Raw genomic sequence first — 13,930 nt, 5'->3', positions numbered from 1 at the left:
ACCTGTAGTCGATGGCTCGATGCTATCGACACTGAACGCCCTAGAAGATGGGACAGTGAGAATGATTTGTGCTTCATCAGTACTGTTGTAGGAGATGAAATCAAAACCTGGATAGCCACAACTCAGGAACTGGTTACTTAGCAGGCTGAAAGGGAATCGAATATCAAGATCTTGGAGACTCGAATGGTTACATGTCAGATAACAGGAGGCGACTGCTGTGCGAGGAAGGAAGGAGAAGAATAAGAAGGTGAAGATCATGATGATGAAAATCTCTGAGGTGGCCATTACCATATAAGCTGTAGTCGGTTTAAGGCTTTAAGCTAGCTAGACAAATAGTATTTATAGTGATGCATGAGACTATTAACTGGGAAACTAATGGCCGGTGGCAAAGCATGAGTAAGTACAGGGAAACAAATTAAACGAACAGTTTGGATAAACTGATAAAGATACTAAAATTACATCAATATGATATCGACAATGAAGTAGGGGTGACAAGCAAGTGAAGACCCTTGCATGTACATGGTTTTTCTTTGGGAACAAAAAACAACAATGGCTTTTACCCATGATTCACATTGTGCATTTCTGTCGCGCCAACCGGGTATAAACAAATATCTAGGTTTTTCTTTCTTTCTTCTGCCAACACCTTCCCCACCCCCCCCCCCGCTTACCAAAAAAAAAAAAAAACATGAATTGTCTGAATTTTGGTCCTAAAAAACATTGACATTATCAATATGTCAAGTCAGCCATAGTACAAGTCGAATCATGCAGAGTGCTAGTTAAAAGACTCGCAAGCTAGAGACTATACACATACAGTTTGAGATTGGTAATGAAAGTCCCTTGTAGAATTTGAAGAGTAGTCCAAGTTCTAATATGTATTATATTGGGACAATATCCTTGAGTTTCATATTTGAAATATATTAATATTAGAGCTTCGGTTGTTGAAGGTTCTAGGTTTCAAACCTCTAATCCCTACATGCCTTGTTCGTGGTTTATTAAGGTGCACGGTGATACTATATATGTTGGTTTTGTTCTGATACTGCTGTATAGTAGCTTTCCTAATTTATGTTAACTCGGATCTGTAAACCTCCCATGTTTTCCAAGTGAATATTTGGCTGAAGGTGGGAGGAAGCGGATTTTGGGTGAAGACTGCAATAGGGCCTGGCCTTGTGGCCTACTGTCACGCCCCGAATTTTAAATACAATTAAAATCCGAAACATGAATTATACAACTTAATAGAATAAACGTCCTGAATTTTTTTCTCACAACAACCACACTTCACACCTCTTAATAATACATCTCACAATTTACAAAGCTGTAAACTGAAACAAAAACTCTAACCCGCACGATCTCCGCCTTGATCTTCCTGACCTGTAGGATTTCCCGCTACACCATTTGAATTTAATAGTGCACCGGGAATTGGCAACAACACAAAACCCGGTAAGCTTTAAAGAAATCTTTAAAGCTCGTATGAGTAAACAAGAAAGAACTGTTGATTTTAAATTACAATTCTTATAACTCGACAACACAACCAACAATCTCAACATCCACGACGCAAACGTCAAACCAATTCAATATCACCACTTTGGTCCTATCTCACAACACTATCACCACTTTGGTCCCATCCCATAACACGTTAGAGCTCTAACTGCCTCGTTACCTCTGACACCTTGGCCTAGGGTCAAGCAACGGCAAAAATACTTCGGTTAACACTATAACCGTCGCGCTTTGGACATCCCCGTCCTCAGCACCATATACTTCGGTTAATAATAAACCGTCGCGCTTTGGACATCCCCGTCCTCAGCACACAACTTCGGTTAATAATAAACCGTCGCACCTTGGACATCCCCGTCCTCAGTACACAACTTCGGTTAATAATAAACCGTCGCACCTTGGACATCCCCGTCCTCAGTACACAAACACTCCGGTTATCCTTAACCGTCGAACTTCGGACACCTCGTCCTCAGAATCCTACTTTCTCCAACTCTATACATCCTCCAATGTAAATCTTGAATATTAACAAGAACTCATCAATCATGTTCATCACATAAAAATATGGTAAGTCACATGTCAATTCATAATAATTTAATCATCCCAATTCCACACTCTTCAATGTCACACCATTCACATATAATCACGTAAATATATATATACGTAATTATCCGCTCAGGGATAATCACTAATACCAACTATAGTTCACATGCAATAAAACTGAGAAATTCATTTGTATAGTAAAAATCATTTTACTTACCCATGGACCGTAGTTGATCAAGTCCATATGATTTTAAAACAAATATTTATTCCATAAATATTTTCACGCAATTACGACAAAATAAGGTAATTAAATTTATTCGGTTCGTAATATGAACCACGTGAGGTTTACTCACCTCTAATCCAGCTGCGTCTTCTAAAAAGCCAAATACATCAATCCGAATCGTCCACCAAATCAATCCGTCGATAACCTAATCCAATAATGATCTTAACTTAGCCAACAACTCATAAATGTAATTAAACGACGATCCAACGGTCAGATCTGAATATAATGATGATCCAACGGTCGGATTCAAATTAAACGATGATCCAACGGTCGGATCTGAATTTAATGATGATCCAACGGTCGGATCCTCACGGATCGCCCTTAGGATCATCCTCCAAAATTATCACGAAGATCCAACGGTCAGATCTTCCTGAATCGCCCTTACTAACATCTCCACAAAATTATATGAAAATCCGACGGTCGGATTCTCACGAATCGCCTTCCGAATAACTATTTCTCAATTATACGAAGATCCAACGGTCGGATCTTCGCCCGTGACCTCACAAAGTCATCGGGACAGTCATACGATCAACATACTAAAATTTGAAGTAAAACCGATGGTCTGATCTTCACAGATCGTAAACCGAAGATAAAACGTAAAAAACCGTAAATAGTAACGTAAAAACGTAAATCCACTATTTATCAACTTTTTCTAACATGACCATGTTATATATCAAAACGCTCGTAAGGATGCGTAGATCATCACCTAGATAATAAAAACTCAAAATATGGTCGAATACGCCGCCACAAGCGGCGGTCAGTGGGCGGTCAACGGCGGTCAACGCGGCGGTCAACCACCTCCGATGCAAAAGTCGTCAACTACAAACTTGTTCAAAATGACGAGTTGATCCACTTTCATAACTAGCATGAAGTCTGAAAACGAAAGGAAGTGGTCGGAAATTACCTAGAACAGTCGAGGTGGCCGGAAAATTTCCAGAATCCGGCGAAATTTGCAGAATCCGGCAAGGCTTGATTTCGACGTCAAAACTTCAATTTCAGGCCTCGATGCCTTCTAGAGAGTTGTTAACAACATCAAGGGGAACCCACTGGAAAAAGAATCAATCAAAACGATGCACTACAGCTCGAGATATACCGATCGAAGCTTCGGTTTTTCGATTTGATCGGGTCTGGCTTCCAGCCGCCACCACGAGTAGCGCCGCCGTGCAAGGCCACTTCTGGGAGCTTCAGGACGTTGAGGCGAGCTCGTGGGTGAAGTTTGGTGAGGATTGTTGGCCGGTAGCTTGAGATATCAAGCTTGGAACCAAAACGAGCTCAAACCGGGCGGAGCTTCCCGCCGCCGCTGGTGGCCGTGTCGTGGTTCAAGGCTGCCACCTGCAGCTGCGCAAGGTCGAGGCGAAGCTATAGGAAGTGTTCTGGTCTTGATTGGTGGCCGGTGGAGTGAGAGAGAGTTTGGAGAAGTTTTGCTCTGTTTTGGGTGGTTTCGGACGTGAGAGAGAGAGAATTCGTTTCTTAGCTTAATTGATTCGTTCTTCCACTCATGCATAATCATGTTAAAGCACCGGCCTTCAAATTATGCAATTGTCCACTAACCTTAAATCACGGAACCGGTGTTTGCCACCAAATTGTTTGATTAAAAAAAACTAGGTTATTACAATCTACCCTCCTTAAAGAAATTTCGTCCCGAAATTTAAGCGCAAGTTAATTGCTCTCGATTACAGTTAACCTAACCATCGAATCTCCATCTTTCCCAAAACTGTAGTAATCTACAAAACCACAGCCCTTTGTATAAAAATACATTCCTATGGCCACTAAATCCTTTCATCACAAACGTAAACTCACACAACGAGAATTCACAAATGAAATCCTCATCCCCACTTAAGTCATCAACATGACATTCCTTCACCGCATCATTTCTCAAAATTACAACACAACAATTGCCTCAAGCAACCCACACTCAAATCACCACGTGGCATTGCACATATAGCTGTCTTCACACAGATCGTCATCCTGTACTGGCATACAAGCACAGTAAACACTCCCACAAAGCGTTTCGCTTCTCAATTAGCATCACTCAAAACAAATCATTCTCAAAAGCACGCCAATAAAACATGTCACCCAGTGATGATGACTTGGGCTTGCTCAATCCTTGGGCTAAGCATTAGGGCTGGCCAATTGGGCCGAAGAAACCGAACCATTCACATTTCGAACCGGCCCGAAACAAGTTGGGTTTAACATTTGGGCCTACCATTCGGCCGAACAATTGGGCTTACTATTTGGGCCTACCAATCGGCCCACCAACTTTCAGCTCGACTACGGTATGAAATTGTACATACCGTATATACGTATGCATACCGTACAGACCGTATATATGTATGTATACCGTACAACTGTATATACGTATGCATACCGTACAGACCATATATACGTATGCATACCGTACAAACCGTATATGCGTCCGTATATCAAGCATATACGGGATCCAAAAATATTTGTAGGAGGTAAGGTTCGAACTCCAGACCCCCTAAACCAATGCTTCTCTCCCAACCACTGAAGCAAGAGCTGCTTTCATTAATAGAAGCACACGCGTTATATTTATTATGTCCTAAGCGAACATAAATAAAATATATCAGGAGGCAAGTCTCGAACTCCCGACCCTTTAAACCAATGCCTCGCTCCCAACCACTGGAGCACAAGTTGTGCTTAATAAAATGTGTACAAATTTTATACTTATTATGTCATAAACGAACATAATAAAAATAAACGAGAGGCGAGGTTCGAACCTCAGACCTCTTGTACACGAACTTTACACTCAACCACTCGAGCACGGCTGCTCACGTTATTATTCATACCAATCCTTTTATTTAAACCAACTGTTTCAACTGTTTCAACAATTCGGCCCAAAACATCCAAGACTGTTGCAGAAACCCAGCCCAACGTATCCAAAACTGTTACAGAAATCCGGCCCAACTCATCCAAAACTGTTTCTGAAACTCGGCCCATCAGGCCTCCACCCACAGCTACAGTGATGCCTTGATCCGAGACAGGCCCAAGTACGGCCCACTTGTGTCACGGCTTATCCCTTCCGTGATTTACGGCAGTCAAATCTGCTTTCGGCTACAGCTGTCTGCCACAGCGCCTCGAGATTCCCTCGGTCCCCTTACACGCTCAACACGCGCCAACAGCTTTTCCGGGTTTCGGGGCGACTTTAATCCAACGCGTGGATTCAAATTCTGAGATCGTTCATCCAACGGTGGAGATCTGCTCACCTTGTTCTATAAATAGGTGCATTCTGGAGACGCGACTGTTCACTCCAAAGGAAAAGAAATTTTCTTCCGAGCTCAAGCCTTTCTCTCTCAACTCTTCAGCCTTTCTCTTCTCAAATCCCCAGGTTTTTTTCACTCTCAAATCTTCAATCCTTCTCTCTCAGATCTTTTCTTCCATTTGAAGATTCGATCTCTTCTTTCCTCTGAACTTTCAGATCTCCAATACCCCTTCATCGACCTTAATCCTTCTAAGGTCAATCTCCCACAAACACTCAACAACTTCGTTCTTCAATTTACACTTCCTCTCAACTCATCACCATGGAACCACGAACTCTGCAACTAATGGAGCTACAAACCCAGCAACAAATCGAGGATGGAGGAAACAACCAAGCAGCCGGGAGTAGTGCCAACACAGATTTCTGGCGAAGCCGTGCCAGGTGGGTTCCTACTCCAGATCAAATAAGGATCCTCAGGGATCTTTACTACGACAAGGGAGTTAAGACCCCAACTACAGAGCAGATTCACGAGATCTGTCTCCAGCTGCAACAGTATGGACAGGTTGAGGGCAAGAACATTTATTTTTGGTTTCAGAATGTCAGGGCTCGAGAGAAGCAGATGAAGAGGTGCAATCAGGCTGCTCAAGTGCCCATGGGAACTAGTTCTCCTGGTACTGGTGGATCCATTGATCTCAATTTTGGGTCCACTGGTTCTACTGGTGCTGGTGGATCCATCGACATCAATTTTGGGCCAGCTGGTGGATCCATTGACATCAATTTTGGGTCCACTAGTTCTACTGATGATGGTAGATCCATTGATCTCAACTTTGGTTCCACCTATTCTACTGGTAATGAAGGATTTCTTGATTTAAATTTTGTTTCATATTCTTCCTCACACTTCAACACTAATACCAGTACAACTCTTTTGGCACAACAGGAGGACAAACATCCCTGCAACAACGAGGAGGAGATCACCAGGAGGTTGAAACTCTTCCTCTGTTCCCCGTGCACGGCGAGGACGTCTTTGGTAACCCGAAGACTACTTCTGAGGAAGGTAGCGCATTTGGTTACTATTCTGGTGGCTCAGGCGGTTACAACAGTGGCTCTAACGTTTCTCTTGAGCTCAGCCTCAACCCATCCGGAGCTACCAATTAGGCTTAGTATAGCGTAGTTCCAATTTCCTTTTTGTAATATTAAATCAATAAGATGGTGTGCATGTATGTCGTTTCTTCTTTTTGTTAAACCAACAACAACACCAAGGATCAACCTTGGTCACCCAATACTATTTTCAAAACCATTGACAACTCTGCTGCACACATCAATCATAATGATTTATCACAAACAATCAATTAAGTTGCACAGAGGTCAAGCTAGTATCCTCTGAGTCAAACCAAACACAATAATTTCGTCGCTAGAATTAGGGATTAATAAAGCTAAACACTTCCTGAGTTAACTAGGAAAACTCACATCCTTAGAGTTACTCGTGCTAGTCATATAAAATCTCAACCATTCCCTCTAAAACATGCTCCATCAAACTTACCATAATTCAACCCTAAGATTTCACGATTCATACATCGAATCAACTCCATACCGCATAGTAATTCACTTGAACCACTATGGATACCCAATCATGTCACTATCATCAATACCCAAAATTGTATTTAACCATTTCACCTAAAATCCATAACCATAGAAACACACTCTCGTCCAAGATCATTAACAAAGAGTTGATTCTAATTCTCCCCATTATCTATCAACTAAAAATCAAACTCTATTTCAAAACTTTAAGTGTCCCGTCTACATAAACTTAAAACACAAAACAACCTCAAATATATAGTCGTTCGTCTCAATCACTCAAACACGAGATCAAACTCCTTTCTCACAACTTAAACCCTGCTCATCAACTTACAAACACATGGAAGAATTAACCACAATAATTCATTCCCAAACCGCAATACTACCCACCACTCCACATGAGTCAAGAATCAAATCAAAAACATCTGTATATCCAACCTAATAAGGCAAAAATTCCATCAATTCATACTCGTATCCACACTAGGTACGTGCATAGGCCAACATCATGCCTTCAACCAAACACCTCAACATCCAAAAGAACCTCACTTCCATAAAACAATCACCCTAACTCAATAGAGTTAAATCCGAAGGTTTCCATCCCTTAAAGATTATAACTCGCGGTAACTGAACTTATTCAAATACGAACCTACAAGACAACTCTGTAGTTCTAAGTACTACTCCTTCGAATATTCAACACCTAAGAAATATAGTATGCTTGGCTAATACACGTATAACACTTAAAACACAGTATAAGTCAAATACAAGTCCATATTAACCAAGTCAATACTACAGGGAAGGTGTTAACGTTCCTAAAACGACTTAGCGGCCTAAACAACTTCCAACACTCACACATACCCAATGACTTAGCCAATACCGAAGAGCGCACGATGGGGATCCGCTGCAGACGGGCCATCACTCGGAAGGTATTGACACGTCACCAAATATGTACCTTACGCTCTGATACCAAACTGTCACGCCCCGAATTTTAAATACAATTAAAATCCGAAACATGAATTATACAACTTAATAGAATAAACGTCCTGAATTTTTTTCTCACAACAACCACACTTCACACCTCTTAATAATACATCTCACAATTTACAAAGCTGTAAACTGAAACAAAAACTCTAACCCGCACGATCTCCGCCTTGATCTTCCTGACCTGTAGGATTTCCCGCTACACCATTTGAATTTAATAGTGCACCGGGAATTGGCAACAACACAAAACCCGGTAAGCTTTAAAGAAATCTTTAAAGCTCGTATGAGTAAACAAGAAAGAACTGTTGATTTTAAATTACAATTCTTATAACTCGACAACACAACCAACAATCTCAACATCCACGACGCAAACGTCAAACCAATTCAATATCACCACTTTGGTCCTATCTCACAACACTATCACCACTTTGGTCCCATCCCATAACACGTTAGAGCTCTAACTGCCTCGTTACCTCTGACACCTTGGCCTAGGGTCAAGCAACGGCAAAAATACTTCGGTTAACACTATAACCGTCGCGCTTTGGACATCCCCGTCCTCAGCACCATATACTTCGGTTAATAATAAACCGTCGCGCTTTGGACATCCCCGTCCTCAGCACACAACTTCGGTTAATAATAAACCGTCGCACCTTGGACATCCCCGTCCTCAGTACACAACTTCGGTTAATAATAAACCGTCGCACCTTGGACATCCCCGTCCTCAGTACACAAACACTCCGGTTATCCTTAACCGTCGAACTTCGGACACCTCGTCCTCAGAATCCTACTTTCTCCAACTCTATACATCCTCCAATGTAAATCTTGAATATTAACAAGAACTCATCAATCATGTTCATCACATAAAAATATGGTAAGTCACATGTCAATTCATAATAATTTAATCATCCCAATTCCACACTCTTCAATGTCACACCATTCACATATAATCACGTAAATATATATATACGTAATTATCCGCTCAGGGATAATCACTAATACCAACTATAGTTCACATGCAATAAAACTGAGAAATTCATTTGTATAGTAAAAATCATTTTACTTACCCATGGACCGTAGTTGATCAAGTCCATATGATTTTAAAACAAATATTTATTCCATAAATATTTTCACGCAATTACGACAAAATAAGGTAATTAAATTTATTCGGTTCGTAATATGAACCACGTGAGGTTTACTCACCTCTAATCCAGCTGCGTCTTCTAAAAAGCCAAATACATCAATCCGAATCGTCCACCAAATCAATCCGTCGATAACCTAATCCAATAATGATCTTAACTTAGCCAACAACTCATAAATGTAATTAAACGACGATCCAACGGTCAGATCTGAATATAATGATGATCCAACGGTCGGATTCAAATTAAACGATGATCCAACGGTCGGATCTGAATTTAATGATGATCCAACGGTCGGATCCTCACGGATCGCCCTTAGGATCATCCTCCAAAATTATCACGAAGATCCAACGGTCAGATCTTCCTGAATCGCCCTTACTAACATCTCCACAAAATTATATGAAAATCCGACGGTCGGATTCTCACGAATCGCCTTCCGAATAACTATTTCTCAATTATACGAAGATCCAACGGTCGGATCTTCGCCCGTGACCTCACAAAGTCATCGGGACAGTCATACGATCAACATACTAAAATTTGAAGTAAAACCGATGGTCTGATCTTCACAGATCGTAAACCGAAGATAAAACGTAAAAAACCGTAAATAGTAACGTAAAAACGTAAATCCACTATTTATCAACTTTTTCTAACATGACCATGTTATATATCAAAACGCTCGTAAGGATGCGTAGATCATCACCTAGATAATAAAAACTCAAAATATGGTCGAATACGCCGCCACAAGCGGCGGTCAGTGGGCGGTCAACGGCGGTCAACGCGGCGGTCAACCACCTCCGATGCAAAAGTCGTCAACTACAAACTTGTTCAAAATGACGAGTTGATCCACTTTCATAACTAGCATGAAGTCTGAAAACGAAAGGAAGTGGTCGGAAATTACCTAGAACAGTCGAGGTGGCCGGAAAATTTCCAGAATCCGGCGAAATTTGCAGAATCCGGCAAGGCTTGATTTCGACGTCAAAACTTCAATTTCAGGCCTCGATGCCTTCTAGAGAGTTGTTAACAACATCAAGGGGAACCCACTGGAAAAAGAATCAATCAAAACGATGCACTACAGCTCGAGATATACCGATCGAAGCTTCGGTTTTTCGATTTGATCGGGTCTGGCTTCCAGCCGCCACCACGAGTAGCGCCGCCGTGCAAGGCCACTTCTGGGAGCTTCAGGACGTTGAGGCGAGCTCGTGGGTGAAGTTTGGTGAGGATTGTTGGCCGGTAGCTTGAGATATCAAGCTTGGAACCAAAACGAGCTCAAACCGGGCGGAGCTTCCCGCCGCCGCTGGTGGCCGTGTCGTGGTTCAAGGCTGCCACCTGCAGCTGCGCAAGGTCGAGGCGAAGCTATAGGAAGTGTTCTGGTCTTGATTGGTGGCCGGTGGAGTGAGAGAGAGTTTGGAGAAGTTTTGCTCTGTTTTGGGTGGTTTCGGACGTGAGAGAGAGAGAATTCGTTTCTTAGCTTAATTGATTCGTTCTTCCACTCATGCATAATCATGTTAAAGCACCGGCCTTCAAATTATGCAATTGTCCACTAACCTTAAATCACGGAACCGGTGTTTGCCACCAAATTGTTTGATTAAAAAAAACTAGGTTATTACACCTACAGAAATATCAATCACATGACAACGAATATCATGCACTTGATTACGATACCAACCTTTATATATAAACTTATCATTAGCTAAACTTATGCTAGCTAGTTATATATAGTTGTATCAAAGTGCATGTAATTAGGGTATTGTACGTTGGACTGAAACTCACATTGGAATGAGGGGTTTAGGAATTTTTTCAAATAAAATTGATAAGTAAACTAGCATATGCTTATGATGTAAGATCAAATATGGACATAACACATATCATCATAAAGTAATTGATGATTAGCTTAACATCAATCCTAGTTTAACATGGATACAAACAGTAAATCAATACTAGTAACTTAATGAATAGTGTATCAATTCATTAAGGATAGTAATCCATTGCTTAGTCTACAAGAAAGGCTACAAGTTGTGATACATTAGGAATCTAACAGTGAAACCTAAACCGACAAGGAATGCTTTAATGGGAAGCTTCTTGAGGTTTAAGTCTCACATATATATACAGATGAATTGGTCCCTGATTACTACCACGACTATTGCATATTGTTCTGTCCATTGAGAAGCAAGTTGGTAAGTAACAGAAGACCATATTCAGTGATCGTGTTTAGCAGCTGCATGAGATGGAATCCATGACAGTGATTGCTGAAGGTAAGCCTTAATCCTATTATGATTGTTGTGCATATGTTGTGAGCATGTAACTATGGTTTTACAATTGGTATCAGAGCATAGGCTCACAAATATGAAAAATCGTTTTAGGGTTTTGAAAAACAAACATAAAATTTTTTAAGAGTTTTTTGCTTTACGGGTCAAGTAATTGATCAGGTTACTGACCAAGTCACTGGTCATGTAACTGGTCAGGTATCTGACCAAGTAAGTAACCGACCAGGTAACTGACCAAGTAACTGGTCAGGTACCTGATCAAGGTAAGTTACTTAAGTCGACTGCTGCATCTGGTTAATTATAAAATTCACGCTTCCGCTATGATTTTTTAGCAGCAAATTGGGGAAAAAGCAAAAACAGGTTTTTTCTGTGAAAATTGTTTTCGATTCATAGCATGATAATTAAGTTTTGATTGTGCTCAAGAACCCTAGTTGCATTCCCGGCGTGCGTTAGGCTAGAGTAGATGGTGACCGGATGAAATTTACAATTTCTTGATTATTCTGTGGTTTCTTGGAATCGAATCAATTTTGGTTATGCTTGAATATGCATGTTGAATTGATTGATGATATGGTATTGTATCTGTGATTGTGTAAAATTGTATGAAGAACAGAAATCTCCCAGATTTTGTTTACACGTTAAAGTTGACAGATACAAGAGCTTAATTTTCTTACAAGGATGAATCTGGATAGAATGTAAAGTAAAAGAGCTCATATGTTTTGTGGTTTTCTGTTGGCATAAGTGATTATGATGCACAAAGCATCCTTCATTGATGTTGGCAGAAAACATTGATCAGGTACGTGTAACTGGTCAAGTAACTGACCAAGCAACTGACCAAGTAACTGTACCTGATCGAGTAACAAAACTGAAATTGTGTTTTGTGTTTTAAAACTATGCTTCAGTTTTATCTTCCAAAGAAGTGGTTAAGTATGGTTTTAGAATACAAAACAGCAGTATGCATGCTTGATGAAAATAAATACGGATACTTAGAAATTTTTCTTCTGTCTAAAGATGTGGATAAATTTCTTTGGATAACTTGTTTTCATTGAACATGGCATATTGATAAAGAACTCCAGGATATTAAGTTTCTGCTCAAAAGTGATGCTTAATATTGTTTTTGTTATGGACTGACATGAATGCAAGTATGGTGTTTAGGTTTTCTCTATGTTCTTGTTTTGGTTACTTAAAGCTAAATAAAACACAGAAAACTTAAACATATTTTCTTTACAAACTGAGAACTCACTCAAATTTTTGTTTTGCTCCTTAGGTAACTCTTACATGAACTTGAACAGTGTCTTGATGTTAACTGGAACCAACTATAGAGCTTGGCTAGACTCTGTGGAAAATTATATGGGAATGCATGAGAACATAGACTACTGCTTTACTGAGGATAAGCCTGAAGAGTTAAATGAAAAGAGCACCAAGAAAGATACTGACCTTTACAAGAAGTGGCATAGATCCAATAGAATGGCTAAGAACCTCATCAGAACATCTATGTCTAAGACTGTCAGGGGAAGTATAGAAGAGCCTGAGCTAGCATCAGATTTTCTGGAACTCATAGGTGCTAAGTTTAAAGAAAGTGAAAAAGCAGAAGCAGCTAGGCTAACCAAGGAGTTTCATGATTTGAAGTACATGGGTTCAGGGGGAGTTAGAGAACATATTATGAAGATGATCAATATAAATGGCAGACTCAGGGAACTCTTAATGGGGGTTAGGGATGAGCAAGTAGTGCATTATGCACTACATTCCTTGCCTAACAGTTTTAGTCATCTTAGGACCAGTTACAACTCTCAAAAGGGAAACTGGACTCTAGATGAACTTATATCCATCTGTGTGGATGAGGAATCTAGGATCAAGGAAGAAAAGGAACCTGCTACAACCATTAACCTCATTGAGAAGCCTAAAAGGAAAAAGCCCCAGAATAAGCTCAAGCCTACCAAAGCCATAACTAAGAGTTCAACAGCTGTAGTGGCCAAGGAAAACAGGCCATTCAGGTTCAAGTGCTACTTTTGCAAAAGAGTAGGACACATGAAAAAGGACTGCACTGGCTATAAGAACTGGTTAGCCAAAAAGGGTACGATTTTTTCTAATACAGTTTTTTTCCTTAGAAATTAATCTTATAAATGTTGAACCACAGTCTTGGTGGATAGATTCAGGCTCACCTATTCATATTACTAATTCTTTGCAGGGATTCATAAGGAGGAGAATCCCAAAAAGTGATGAAGTGAACCTGTGTGTAGGAAATGGCATGAGAGTAGCAGTCAAGGCTATTGGAACCTTAAAGCTCGATTTAGGATTAGGAAAATTATTAGTTCTGGACAATGTTTTTTATGTACCTTCCATGAGAAGGAATTTGGTTTCAGTTTCTCTTTTAGTAAAATCTGGTTGTAGACTTGTTATGGATAGTAATGGAATTCTTATTTCTAAAAATTCTGTTCAAATTGGT

The 13,930-nt window shown here is 40.4% G+C and overlaps 1 long non-coding RNA gene across 1 annotated transcript; it reads right to left on the bottom strand.

The window, feature by feature from the left end:
- Positions 1-1,180: 1,180 nt before the first annotated feature.
- Positions 1,181-10,216, bottom strand: LOC133742260 (uncharacterized). Its single transcript, XR_009862455.1, has 3 exons — positions 10,122-10,216; positions 9,288-9,362; positions 1,181-2,459 (listed from the first exon to the last, which is right to left on the bottom strand). It is a non-coding gene; the product is annotated as an uncharacterized LOC133742260 (long non-coding RNA).
- Positions 10,217-13,930: the final 3,714 nt, after the last annotated feature.

The sequence above is a fragment of the Rosa rugosa genome, chromosome 4, assembly GCF_958449725.1.
Source record: "Rosa rugosa chromosome 4, drRosRugo1.1, whole genome shotgun sequence".
In the NCBI taxonomy this organism is placed as follows: Eukaryota; Viridiplantae; Streptophyta; class Magnoliopsida; order Rosales; family Rosaceae; genus Rosa; species Rosa rugosa.
Note: the sequence above shows the minus strand (reverse complement) of the source record. Positions and strands in the feature narration are given on the sequence as shown.